The following is a 14,909-nucleotide window of genomic DNA, read 5'->3' as shown; positions in this document are numbered from 1 at the left end:
CCAGAACACAGCTAATATGCATTCATCATTTCTCAAGTTCGAACACAAAAAATTGAAATTCCCAGACCACCTAGGCCGCCCAAGGGCCGCTCAAGTCGCCTCAGCACCCGCTTAATCCATGTCCCAATTTTTCTCCCGATTTTGCATTAATCTCGACGGTTGGCCACTGCCCAGCGCCTAGGCACTGCCTAGGCCGATTTTTAGAACACTGCTTATACCTCATGGCCTCCCAGTAAACCAAAATCTGATCCATGATGAAATCCTCACGCCTGATTTACCTTGAGCATCCTGGAAAAGCTTGTGATACGCCCAAAACAAATAATGGCAACTCACAGGCAATTCTCGGCTATTGCAAAGAGAAAGTTCATCCGCGCTGGGAACGACATCGTCATAAAACTTACCTTGGATCGGCAAGCCTCATATCCTATAAAGATCCCAAAGTGAAATTGACATCTCCCCTTGTGCCGTGTCAAGTGTGTTGGTCGCTGAACACCAATGCTCAAATAACGCACGAATGACGGAAGGATGACGATCATAACTAAACAAAAATGCATACACAGCGTGGTAAAGGCCCACGTTAGTAAGTACATCTTTAGATCGGCTTAGGACATCTTCAAGTCACTCCCAATAAAACTCATCAAAGACGGCTTTTCCAGTAGTCGATAGGGTACCATTCCAAGTCATGGCTCCGCTGTGAATGTGATCACCAAGAAGTTTAAACGAGGCCGGATGATGATCACGAGCATGGTGCAAAAGATTCAAAATAAGAATCCTCGATGTGCACGCATTTTTCTTCGTATTTGGTAGAACAGAGTGTACCACATCCCAAGATACTTCAAAAGACCACGAGTTAATATGCATAGAGTTGTCTTTCGCGAGAAGAGCAAGCGCCTTAGGACCAGTCAGTGGCGCGTAAAGCTTCAACGTTGTTCCTTCATCTTGCAAATCATCTTCCTTCGCAAGAAAGGTGATGGTGTTGTTCTTAAAACATTTGAAAAATATCATAACCGCAAAAAAAAAAAAAAAAAAAAAAATCAGCCACAAAACTTGAGCAGCACGACAAAGAGGGCAGCTACAGAGCGGTCCTTCAAGGCACGCTACAGTAGCAAAGGAAACCAAAATGTTACGTAATTGCACTACACAAACCCGCAGCGACTACGCAAGCAGTTTCTTGCATCGCACGTTGACGTCACCACCAAGAAAAAATTGTGACCAAAAGGCATTACACAGTGAAGCCCCGTTGCAGTCTCTTGCATAGCACCACACGGCAGCGTACCATCGAGGGAAAACAGTGATCAAAAGGCAATACACAGCAAAACCTCGTTGCAGTCTCTTGCACAAGCACTAGGCAGCAAATACACTCACGTCCTACTACCACGTCTCTTAAAAACTTCATAAGGATCTCAGCATCATGCTCTGCCTTCTCAAAATTAAAAGAATTCTAGCATCACAGTAAAGAAATCCATCAGTGGGGGCACATACATTGTGCATAAAAAATAGACACATCATATTATATCTATACACACACACACACACACAAAAGGTGATGGGACAATCAATGTCTGTGTACATACATATATATATATATATATATATACACACACACATGTCAAATCTATTACTTAAAAAATAAAAAACAAAAAATAAAAAAAAGGCCTCACAAAATGAAGGCTGCACAAAGGAATTTGCTATACCCTGCCTTCTCTTCTTCCTGTCTGCAGCAACGTCTCTCTCTATCCTCTGTATATGATACATGTACACGAACAGGACGATCACATTCCATATATATGGCATATAATATATATATATATATATACACACACACGAGGTGAATGGAGATACATACATAACCCAAAGGATTTGAGTCGTGCTCTGCTGAGAGAAACTGCACGGAGGAATTTGCTATGCCATGTCTTCTCTTCTTCCCCTTTGCAGCAACATCTCTCTCTTTCCACTGCAACTGAACTCCCACGAATAGCAACTCGCTCTTGTGGTTCAAACCTGCACTCGTAGCCACTCTTCTTGTCCAAGCACCGAGGTCACCACACGACAGACGCGAAGAACACGTCGCAGCAAAGAAACAAGACAGTGCAGCAAGAATGGTAGTACAGCGAGGGTGGTGAAGCAAGAACGGCAGGTAGTGCAACGGTAAAGCAACACGAAAGGCAGTTGCGGTGCAATTATATACGTATGTATATACAATGATCTCCAGAAAAGAAAGCGGCATGCTAGGATCTCTAATGGGACGAACAGCTTTGGGATCAAAGCAATAAGGCAGCACACAACGAAGAGCAAGCGAAGGTTGTCGAAGTACAGCAAGAGGCAAAGTCAAAACCCGATGTTGTATTACTTAAATCAAAGTCTACCCTACTTATATAGAGAGTGACTGCACTAATACTCAAAGCCCGCTTACAAAAAAAAATAAAAAATTGCCTCTGCTCTAATTATGGCGACTGTGCAAGTCCGCATGCAAAAAAGGATGCAGGTGAAGAGTCCCATCGACGAACCCAGAGAAGCAGATGGAGTACAACGACTGTGCAAGTAATAATGCGGTGACTGTGTAAATGATAGTCTCCAGAGAACCAAGTGAAAATAGTCTGCATGCAAAAAAGAATGTTGTGCAGTGAGGAGTCCCATCGAGTAAACCCAACAGTGTCAATCTACCACACTCATCATCAGAACATGTACACACACAAAAAAGAATATGCAAACTACTGTTAGCAAGTCAAGAAAAAAAAAAGGAAAATAGTGGTGGAGACAGAATGATTGAAAGGAAGAAAGTAGGGGGAGGATCGTCTAAAAAAAGGGTGATGGAATAGTGCACGACACCACCTTGGAAAATGGTGATTACAAAAAAAAAAGAAAAAAAATGTATATATAAGTGTGTAAATGGTGGAATCTTGGTGCATCTGCACCATGCAAAAAAATAAATGGGAAGTAACACATCTTAGTGAGATATACGTTTTATTTGTGTTTAGCACAATACACCGAATAAAATAAAGCATGTTCATTGATATCTCTAAGAAATTACAAGTGCGCACAAAAAAAAACAAAAGAGAAAAGACAAGAGACTTCACAAATGTTGCTCATGTGAAGCCTCAGCACTCGGCTGAACCCTAGAAGAAGAAGGCACTAAAGATTGATCATGTGGCGCTTCAATACTCAGTCGAACGCCAGAAAGTGAAGGCAAAAGGTGCCTTTGGAAGAAAGCCAAAAACTTCTGATGATCCCTTTGAATCCGACCTTCAGATGCCTGCAGATGATCAAGCTTGCTCTTCATGTTCGTCGAATAATCATTTGCAAGCATGCGCAACTCTCGATTCTCGCGCTTGAAACATTTGACCTCTCATCCAAGGCTTTCCACCTCGGCCGTCAATGATTCAACTTGGCGAGTTCGAGCAAGTAGGCGCTAGCTCATGTTGGACATAGAGCCCGCACATTGAACACTGAGGGCCTGGAAGTCTTGAATAACCAACTTATCGGACCGCCTTGAAAGTAGCTTATTATCTCTAGGAGAGAAGGTTCCTAGCTACAACCGTAGCTGTCGTTGCATCCCTTATCACAGAGTCTTCAACTGTAAGATGGTCATTAGAAGAAAAGAATGACAGGCGCCATATATTACCCTGACACTGCTCACTTATATCGCTTCCGAGACTCAAATCTAAGCACATGTTACTCAGGTATGCCATTTTCAAAAATGGTAAAAGAAAAGGGTTAGAGGGAGTAAAATCTCATAAATACAACAAAAACAATTTTCAAGGGCGGGCAATCTTCAAAGTGTTCATGTTGAACACAATTGACACCACTTTAAAAGAAGAGGCAACACGACCACTTGTTCGACCAAGCATTGAAGCACCACATGATCAATCTTTAGTGCCTTCTTCTTCTAAGGTTCAGCTGAGTGCTGAGGCTTCACGTGAGCAACCTTTGTGAAGTCTCCGTCTTTTCTCTTTTGCTTTTTTTTTTTTTACGCACTTGTACTTTCTTAGAGATATTAATGGACATGTTTTATTTTATTTGGTGTATTATGCTAAACATAAATAAAACGTATATTTCACTAAGATGTGTTACTTCCCCTTTATTTTTTGCATGGTGCAGATGCACCAAGATTCCACCATTTACACTCATATATACATTTTTTTTTTGTAACCAACCTTTTCCAAGATGGTGTCGTGCACTATTCCATCATCCTTTTTTTAGACGAAAATTCGCCATCCTTTCTCTACTTTCTTCCTTTCAATCATTCTGTCTCCACCACCATTTTCCTTTTTCTTTCTTGACTTCTAACAATAGTTTGCACCTTCTTTTTTGTGTGTGTACATGTTCTGATGATGAGTATGGTAGATTGACACTGTTGAGTTTACTCGATGGGATTCCTCACTGCACCGCATTCTTCTCCGCATGCGGACTGTTTTCACTTGGTTCTCTGGACTATCATTTACATAGTCACCACACTATTACTTGCACAGTCGTCGTACTCCATCTGCTTCTCTGGGTTCGTCGATAGGACTCTTCGCCTGCATCATTTTCTGCATGCGGACTTGCACAGTCGCCACCATTAGAGCTGAGGCAACCTTTTTTTTTTAAGCGGGTTTTGAGTATTAGTGCAGTCACTCTCTATATAAGTAGGGTAGACTTTGATTTAAGTAATGCAACATCGGGTTTTGTCTTTGCCTCTTGCTGTGATTCGACAACCATCGCTTGCTCTTCGCTGTGTGCTGCCTTATTGCTTTGATCCCAAAGTTGTTCGTCCCATTAGAGATCTTAGCATGCCGCTTTCTTTTCTGGAGATCATTGTATATACATACGTATAGAATTGCACCGTAACTGCCTCTCGTGTTGCTCTACCGTTGCACTACCTTCCGTTCTTGCTGCACCACCCTCGCTGTACTGCCATTCCTGCTGCACTGTCATGTTTCCTTGTTGCGACGTGTTCTTCGAGTCTGCCATGTGGTGAGCTCGGTGCTTGGACAAGAAGAGTGGTTGCGAGTGCAGGTTTGAACCACAAAGGCGAGTTGCTGTTCGTGGGAGTTTGATTGCGGTGGAGAAAGAGACGTTGCTGCATAGGGGAAGAAGAGAAGACATGGCATATCAAATTCCTCCGTGCAGTTTCTCTCAGCAGAGCACGACTCCAATCCTTTGGGTTATGTATGTATCTCCATTCACCTCGTGTGTGTGTGTGTGTATATATATATATATATATAAGATGCCATATATATAGAATGTGATTGTCATGTTCGTGTACATATATCATATACAGAGGATAGAGAAAGACGTTGATGCAGACGAGAAAAAGAGAATGCAGGGTATAGCAAATTCCTCCGTGCAACCTTCATTTTGTGAGGCCATTTTTTTATTTTTCATTTTTTATTTTTTGAAGTAATGGATTTGACATGTGCATATATATATATATATAATGTGTCTATTTTTTATGCACAATGTATGTGCCCCCACTGATGGATTTCTTTGTTGTGATGCTAAAATTCTTTTAATTTTGAGACGGCAGAGCAGGATGCTGGGATCCTTATGAAGCTTTTAAGAGACGTGGTAGTAGGACGTGGGTGTATTTGCTGCCTAGTGCTTATGCAAGAGACTGCAACGAGGTTTTGTTGTGTAGTGCCTTTTGATCACAGTTTTTCCTCGGTGGTGCGCTACCGTGTGGTGCTGTGGTGGAGACTGCAGCGGGGCTTCGCTGTGTAATGCCTTTTGGTCATAATTTTTTCTTAGTAGTAATGTCGACGTGCGGTACAAGAAACTGCTTGCGTAATCGCTGCGGATTTGCGTAGTGCGATTGTGTAGCATTTTGGTTTCCTTTACCACTGTAGCGTGCCTTGAATGACTGCTCTGTAGCTGCCCTCTTTGTCGTGCTGCTCAAGTTTTGTGGCTGATTTTTTTTTTTCGATCATGATATTTTTCAAATGTTTTAAGAACACCATCACCATTCTTGCGAAGGAATGCAATTCGCAAGATGAGAGAACAACGTTGAAGCTTTACGCGCCACTGACTGGTCCTAAGGCGCTTGCTTTTCTCGCGAAAGACAACTCTATGCATATTAAGTCGTGGTCTTCTGAAGTATCTTGAGAGGTGGTAGACTCTGTTCAACCAAATACGAAGAAAAAGGCATGCACATCAAGGGTTCTTATTTTGAATCCTTCGCACCATGCTCGTGACCATCATCCGACCTCGTTTAAACTTCTTGGTGATCACATCCGCAGCAGAGCCATGGCTTGGAATGATACCTTGTCGACTACTGGAAAAGTCGTCTTTAATGAGTTTTATTGGGAGTGCCTTGAAGATATCCTAAACCGATCTAAAGATGTGTTTACTAACGTGGGCATTTACCACGCTGTGTATGCATCTTTGTTTAGTTATGATCGTCATCCATCCGTCCTTCGTGTGTTCTTTGAGCATTGGTGTTCAGCGACCAACACACTTCACACGGCGTAAGGGGAGATGTCAATTTCACTTTGAGATCTTCACATGATAGGAGGCTTGCCGATCCAAGGTAAGTTTAATGACGAGGTTGTTCCCAACACGGAGGAACTTTTTCTTTGCAATAGTCAAGGATTGCCTGCGAATTGCCGTTGTTTGTTTTGGGCGTATCACAAGTTTTTCCAAGATGCTCAAGGTAAATCAGGCATGAGGATTTCCTCATGGATCCGATTTTGGTACTAAGAGGCCATGAGGTATAAGAAGTCTTTAAAGAAAAGTGGCTGTAACAAGATCACTAGGCCAAAAGAAGACTCAGACTCGTCCGGTGTCATTGGCCTCAACTAGGCGCCGATCTTCTGACGGGTTGAGAGCGTTTGAGGATCTTGGCATAGCATCAGAGCATGTGAAAGAGTTTTACCTAGCTACTTTCTTAGCTTGCTGGCTTTGTAAGTTTGTTTTCCCGACAGGCGACGTCAACTTAGTTCGTCCTGGAGTTTTCAAAGTTGCTAGCAAGATGGCTGCAGTTGAGTCTTTTAGCCTTGCTATTCTGGTCTTAGCCAACATTTACAATGGCTTGAGCATTGTTTCAGACTTGGCAAGCACTGAAGATCGTGCTGCGGTGCTTCCTTACCACTATGTGTATGGTTGGTTGGGTGAATATTTTGGCACTCGTTTTTCTTTGTCGACTATAAACAAGTCAAGGCCTTCTTCATCGACTGGAGCCAAGCTGAGGCCATTGATGACGAAGTATTCTGGTGTGCTCTCCGCGAAGAGCCTTGATGATTTGCAAGCGCGAGCGCTATTTAAAAGTTGTGAAGATTTGAGGATTGACCCCTTAGCGAAAGTTGGCTCGGTGCGGCGAGGCATCATAGACAATTCGCATATTCGCTTATCAGACTTGTCTTATCTTATAAGTCTTCGCTCGAAGTTTGTTTCTTTGCGGCAAGAAGACCGATGCATTGTTCAGTTATATAGTCCCCACCGTATCAGCAGGCAATTTGGTTTTGTCCAAAACGTGCCATGCAAGCTGAAGTAAAAGAACCAATCGGCATCCCTGCAAACCGTGTACATGCATTGGGAGTCTTGTACCCGTGCATGCACAAATGCTGTTATCACGCTGCTAGCCAAGAATGAGTTCAAGAGTAATCCAGTGACCCGTGTTTACGCACGTTGGTGGTTAAAGGCACATTATAAGAACTTGGGGATGGCAAATGGTACCAATTCTTTTCACTCAGGCTATGATATGTCGAGAAAGGGTTGGCCTGTGGTTCCTATGCAACCGGTACCTCTTGATTGCGTAAGTGCAGCTCCCTTACAAGATAAACATGTAGCTTTAGCTCCTCAACGCTCATGCTTGTCTCCTCGACATCCGGATGCTTCTGAAGAGACGGGAGATGAAGTTGATTTGCACGCAGATGGATTTATTTAACAGTAGCGTCAACAAGTTTCAAACAAGCGACCACTTAAGAATGCTCAGGTTAACAGCGATGTCAATTTTCGTCATAAGAAGAAAGAAGTGTTTAGACCTCCTCAATTCGATGATCGTGTGCCATTTGAAAGAAATGTATGTACTTCATTTTCTTTCGTGATTTCTTTTGCTTTCAACATTTTGGCTTTCGTTTCTAACATCTTTCTTTGTCTTCTTTAGGTTGGGCCTTCTTGTCCTTTTGATTTGGTAACTGCAGATGTTTATTCTTATACGAAGATGCTATTGGCAGGCGACCTACCTATAGACAGGGAGATCGGGGATCCACCTAGTGCAGAGCTTGTTCCAAACCCGCCGAACTTCCCGAGTTTTCCATGTGAAGGTGGAGGTATGCAAGAACCCGTCATGTGTTCAACACCTTTGCCAGCTAGCTCTGAGATCTCTTTGAGAGGGCCGAACCTTAGCGGTACAGAGCGACTCATCCATCGCATCAATCTTGGTGCGACAATGGAGATCAAGAGCCATATTAAGGAGAGGATTTCTAAGTGTCTGTTAGAAGACCTTATGTTGCTCAAGGAGGATTTGTCGAAGCTTGTTTCTGTGATTGACAACCTTAACATTGATTCTTCATCCTTGAAGATCAAGATTGCCGAACTTATGGCCGCCTCGATTGAGTATTCTTCCTTGCGTGCTATTTCCTTGAAGAAGTTGAGTTCAGACGTTAGAACTCATCAGCTAGCAACAATAAACTTGTCACTGGCTCAAGTCCAGTCTTCTCAGCAAGCTGTTTCGAGAGATTATCAAGTCACAGAGACTTTTTTAACTTCTGTCCAGGTGCGTCTAGATGCGTTGGCTCAAGAGCGGGAGCAATTGGTAATCGAAACATCGCAACTTGAAAGTGTTCTCGCAGGGCAAGGAACTACACTTGCTTAGTTCCAATTAGAGTTAAAATTGTAATTAGGGGTATTCAAGTCATCCGAAAAAAAGCAAAATGTGTGAAGTCATACCCAATTAATGAATTTGCTTATGTGGAACCTAATCATTTGGTTTTATTTAGATAAAACGACCATATCGGGTTTTATGTAATGAAACTTAAGTTTCAGGGGCTAAAATCATATTTTTAATTATTTTTTTCATCCATTAGGCTTTTCTTTATTTTTAACTTCTCTTTCTATATCTAACATTTTTTTAATCAAACTATGTTTTTTGTCCACTAAAACGTGGCTTTCTCGTCAACCAAAAATGGGTAGTCATTAGTACCCACGCGTTGATGCAAAATTTTAAATCGTATAAAACATGTAGAAAGTTATGATGTATATACATGATAGACATTATTTACACACGTGAAAAACTAATTGCAACCTTAAAAAGGTTTTTACTTCAACATAACGAAAACATTTTGCACGAATTTTAGTAAGAACTAACTAATATATATCAAGGGATCCCCTCTAATATACAATTTGCACAACTCAAGAATTTCCAAACTTGGAAGGGTGATTAAAGTCGTTTCCTCAAAAAGAAATAACATAGCAAGAAGTGAAAAATGGAAAACCTAACTTACGTAAAAATAACATTATTTCTAGACATATTTGAAGTGCCGAATATGGGAACAAACTTATTAGTCATCGGATTACAAACCTTAGCAAGAACAAACAGCAATTTCTGCACCATTGTTTTCTAGCTTCATAGTCCGCATAGTCGGAGCTACGTAATAAATCTCTTTACGTCTTTGAGACATTTTTGAGCAATCCATGATACCCATGTGACACTGTTGGCAAACATTTCATTTTCAAATCATCAGGAAATCCAAGAATAAAACCAACCAAATACTTGAGACGAAAAAGGGAAAAACTACTTGCATATTGAACTGAAGGAAAAAATTTATATATAGAAAATACAATACTCTAAGCACAAACCCGGGAGCACAAGACACACAATTGATATTCACAGTAATCAGCTATACCAGAATCACTAACCAAGAAAGACCTGATAGTAAACAGTTTTAGTTATGAAGAGAGTTTGCATCTGCTGCAAGTCTCCAAGTACTTTTGTCGGGACTGCAGTGAAGGGAAGGGAAAAAGAATTAGACTCTAACATAAAGTATCTTATAAATATCATACATTGTCATGAAAAACATGTATTTTGAAATTATAGATACAATTTATACATCGATAGAGTAGACAACGGGAACGGCTAAAGCATCAATATAAAAAAAAATAAAAAGCATCAGTGGACATAGAGCCTATGATAAACGTCAAGTAATTGACATTAAGTCAAAAAGGCATATGCTAAAGTGTAATTAACCGGACCTAGTTTAATTCATGAACTCAACTCGGTTATCCCATCATATTCTTAATAACTATCCAAACCATGAATGAGATATTGTTGGATCATCATCCAAGAACTGATTCAGATGATTCTTTGAGAACCAATGGAAGAAAATATGTTAACAACGGAACCATGTATGTGAGGCAAGTTGGTTTGACATGAAAACAAAAGGTGAAATTGTCCACTTAAAAGTCACGCATTATTGTTGAAGGAATATGTCAGAGCGTCCATTCTTCTAAGATAACGATGAATCATGGCCAGCTGAGACCTCATTTTCAAAGATCTCCTCTTGTAAATCAAATGTAATTTTGCTTGAAGGTGAATCTTTGTAATAACCCATAACCCAGAACAATGTTTAAAAGCCAATTTATACACTGAAAACTACATAACTTCACGTCTCTTCTAGAAGGTAACTTTTTGTTCTAATCCATAACCTAGAACAATGTTCAAAACCCCAATCTGAAATTTTATCTGGGTTCTAACTTCTATAATTTCCAAATCACAAAATTCCAGTATGGGTATGCCGAAACACAATCAAAAATTCAAATTTGTGTACAGGACAACATAAAGATTGAGACTTTTTTTTTTTTTTGACTTCTACAACTCTACACACTTTCGAGCCCTAAATTTTCCCGGAAACAAACAGAAAGTGAAAGAAGTACTTGGTTCGAAAGAGCAGACGCTCGAGTTTTGTGGAACAGTGATGGCAGAGATCTCTGGTGAGAAAGCTAAGACGATGGACCAAACCATTGAACAAAAAAAACCCAGATTTTTAAAATTAAAATCACAAAAATTTGAACAAAGAAAAGAGAACCAAAAACCAAACCCAAAACAAAGAACTCACCTGGAAACCCAAGCTTTCTGGGTTTAAAATTTCTTCAAATCAGAACGGAAGCCAAGCTTTCCTGGGTATGGCAGAGTGGAATTGGACTTCGATGAGGCGAATTCAAGGAATTTTAGTTTTGTTGTCAGGAGAACAACACGAACAACCCAATCCAAACAAAATTCTACAGAGAGACAGAGGACTTACCACGAAATCTAAGCCCCTTAAGGAATTTCTTTGAATCGGAACGGGATAGACAACATATGTTCTGGTTCGTGCAAAATAGGGAGAGAGAACAGGAGTTCGTGTACCAAATGGAGGACTACCGGAAGAAAATGAAAAGTCCAGCTTTGTGAGAGAAAGAAGTCGAAACCGAAGGAAATTTCGAGATGGTGGAAGCGGAGCAGTCGACGATGATCGACGCGTGGGCAGCGTGGACAAATACGTAAATCCACCGTGCATGGAGGAAAACAATGGAGAGCAGCAAAGCAAATAAGGGCATTACCGCCATTTTACTGTTCATAAATAGTGAAAAACAGTGCTAGAGGAACCCAGTTTTAGTATATGTATAATGTGTTGCATCATCCCCAACATCCAGCGTGGTCTCATCTCTAACACCAAATTTTGATTATATAAGTAGACGATGAAATTGATATGTAATTTTAATCTCATTCTTGTTTACTTAAATTATGACATGTAATGGAATTAGAGATATTTACATTGTTGGAGAGTGGCCAAATTAGTGGCCAACTTGGCATCCACTTTCGGCTAATAAACAAAACAAAAGAATGAAGGACAAAATGATGAGGGAACATCATGATGAGAAGGCATCATGATTATGTTTCCTTGTTTTGTGTCTTTTTCAAAGCCATAATTATTGGTTTTCTTCGGATGAAGAGAAAAATAAGAGAGTGAGAGCTCATTTTCAGTTGAGAGTTGCAGAGAGAAGTGAGAGCTGTCGAGAGCATAAAGAGTTGCAGAGAGCCCAAAAGGAAGAAGAAGCTGCTGCTTCATTTGGTTAGTAATCATCCACCAAAGTAGTTGTTGTAATAACTTTGGAGCTATATGTATAGAGAAGCAATTATTCATTATATATCTTTCTCTATTTGTTTCTTTGGTGTGTGAGAGCTATTGGTTGTATTGGGGTTTTGGGTTATGAGCTTGTCAACACTTTGTAAACTCTCATTTGGTTGATAGTGGATTATTGGGTGAGCTTCTTCTTCTCCGAGGATGTACTCCAGTTACACTGACTGTTGAGGAACCTCGTTAAAATCTTGGTGTTCTTTATATTTTGTTCTTGCATTCCATTTGATATATTTCCTATGGGTTAGCTTGAATTGGTTTCAATGGGTTTGGTGCTATCCTAGCACAACAATTGGTATCAGAGCACTGGTTGCTCTTGGGTACTATCTAGTTGCCAAAGATGTCAGATGGGCAAGATGAGAATCATTTTGGAAGCAGCTCCGGGTTTGCAAGAACTACGGTGTAAAATGCAAAGTTCGAAGTGGAAAAGTTTGATGGCACAAACAACTTCAGGATGTGGCAATGTGAGGTCAAAGATGTGTTGGCTCAACAAGATCTACTTGCCGTTTTTGGAGAGAAGCCGGAAGCTATGTCGAAGCTGGAATGGGAGAAATTAAATTTGTAGGCTTGCTCTTCAATTCGGTTGTGCCTTGCAAAAACTCAGAAGTATTTTGTGATGCGGGAGACAGTAGCAAGTGTGTTGTGGCAAAAATTGGAAAACAAGTATATGACGAAGAGTGCAGAGAACCGGCTACACTTGAAGAAAAAACTCTACTGCTTCCAATACAAAGAAGGTACAAAAATGATTAGACACCTTGATGCTTTTAATAAGTTGATTGCCAACTTGTTAAATTTAGATGAGGATATTAAGGATGAAGATAAGGCCTTAATATTGTTGAATTCCTTGTCGGACTCTTATTAGCATTTTGTTACCACTATTATGCATGGTAAAGAAACTGTGAAATTTGAAGATGTGTCAAATGCTTTGATGAATTATGAAATGAGGCATAGAGATAAAAATCATGATAGTACCTCTGAAGCTTTATTTGTTAGAGGTAGATCATCGGAGAGGAGATCCTCTTCTAGTAGGAGAAAATCACAGTCTCGACCTAGAGGAAACTCTAAAGGTAGAAAACCTTTGGAAATTGATCAATGTGTCTTTTGTCGTAATAATGGCCATTGGAAGAAAGATTGTCCTAGATTGAAGACCAAAGGCAAAGAAAGTTCTGAAGCTAATGTTGCTGAGGTTGAAACTGATTTTTCTGATTTTTCTTTAACCACTTCCTCATCATTTGATTGTGCTACTAAGTGGGTGTTGGATACGGTTACTCATTATATGACTCCTCACAATGATTGGTTTTTCAACTTGAAAGAATTTGATGGTGGCGTTGTGTTCATGGGAGATGACAATCCTTGCACAACAAAAAGGATCGGTACAGTTCGTTTGAAGTTGCATGATGACATGGTTAAAAAGTTGACAGGTGTTCGATATGTACCGAATTTGAAGAAAAATCTTATTTCTTTGGGTACTTTGGAATCCAAGGGCTTCAAGTTTCATTCAGATGGACAGACATTGAAAGTTATTTATGGTGCACTTGTTGTGATGAAAGCTCCTCGATGTAGCCATTTGTATTTATTGTAAGGAAGCACTGTGACAGGTGAAGCATCTGTAGTCTCAGAAAATATGGGCACATCCGATTCTGATACTACTAGACTGTGGCATATGAGATTAGGCCATGCCGATGAGAAAACTCTACAAGGGCTTGTGAAACAAGGTCTTCTAAAAGGTGTCACGACTTGTAAGCTTGATTTCTATGAGCATTGTGTCTTGGGAAAACAAATTAGAGTGAAGTTTGGTACTGCAGTACATCAGACGAAGGGCATTCTTGATTATGGTCATTCAGATGTTTGGGGTCCTACAAAGACTCCCTCTTTGAGTGGTAAACATTGGTTTGTGACCTTTGTTGATGATTATTCAAGGAGGTCTTGGGTCTACACTATGAAGCATAAAAGTGAGGTGTTGAACATTTTCTTGGGTTGGAAGAAAATGGTTGAGAACCAAACTGGGAGAAAGATTAAGATTTTGAGATCAAGATTTTGAGATCAAGATTTTGAGATCGAATAATGGTGGTGAATACACATCCGACCCTTTCTTTAAAGTTTGCAAAGAGGAAGGGATTGTGAGACATTTTAGTGTCCGGGAAACTCCACAACAAAATGGAGTTGCAAAAAGATTGAATCGAACCTTGCTTGATAAGGTTAGATGTATGTTGTCTCAGTCGGGTTTAAGCAAGTCATTTTGGGCAGAGGCAGTTAATTATGCATGTCACATCATCAACCGGTTACCCTCAGCTGCTATTCAGGGTAAGACACCAATGGAGGAATGGACTGGAAAACCTTCTTCTGATTATGACTATATCCGTATTTTTGGTTCACCTGCTTATTTTCATGTAACTGAAAATAAACTTGATCATAGAGCCAAAAAGGCTATCTTTCTTGGTTTTAGTAGTGGTGTCAAAGGTTACAGGTTGTGGTGTCCAAAGATGAAGAAACTGGTAATCAGTAGAGATGTGACATTTGATGAAGAAAGTATATTCAGAAACTCTGAGAAGAATGTAAAAGATGTCCAACATGTGGAGCTTGAGAAAGTTGCCTTTGGTACTTCAAATCCTATTTCCGCTGATGTCGAAGCCACTACAAGTGAAGAAGTGGGAGACCATGAGGATGTTGAAGAAGTTGAACATGAAGATTCTATTCAAGTTGAAGAGCAAGTTTCACCTCAAGAGTTTATTGCCAAGAACAGAGGAAAAAGACAAATTACCAAGCCAGCTCGGTATAGTGACTATGTTGTTTTTGCTCTTCCTATTATCACTGATG

The 14,909-nt window shown here is 40.3% G+C and overlaps 1 long non-coding RNA gene across 1 annotated transcript; it reads right to left on the bottom strand.

Annotated features, from left to right (window-relative positions):
• Positions 1-9,266: 9,266 nt before the first annotated feature.
• LOC103441688 (uncharacterized) lies at positions 9,267-11,467 on the bottom strand. Its single transcript, XR_530286.4, has 4 exons — positions 11,217-11,467; positions 11,031-11,116; positions 9,835-9,915; positions 9,267-9,626 (listed from the first exon to the last, which is right to left on the bottom strand). It is a non-coding gene; the product is annotated as an uncharacterized lncRNA (long non-coding RNA).
• Positions 11,468-14,909: the final 3,442 nt, after the last annotated feature.

Source organism: Malus domestica, chromosome 08 (assembly GCF_042453785.1).
Source record: "Malus domestica chromosome 08, GDT2T_hap1".
NCBI lineage: Eukaryota > Viridiplantae > Streptophyta > Magnoliopsida > Rosales > Rosaceae > Malus > Malus domestica.
This window is presented reverse-complemented; position numbering and strand designations above follow the sequence as displayed.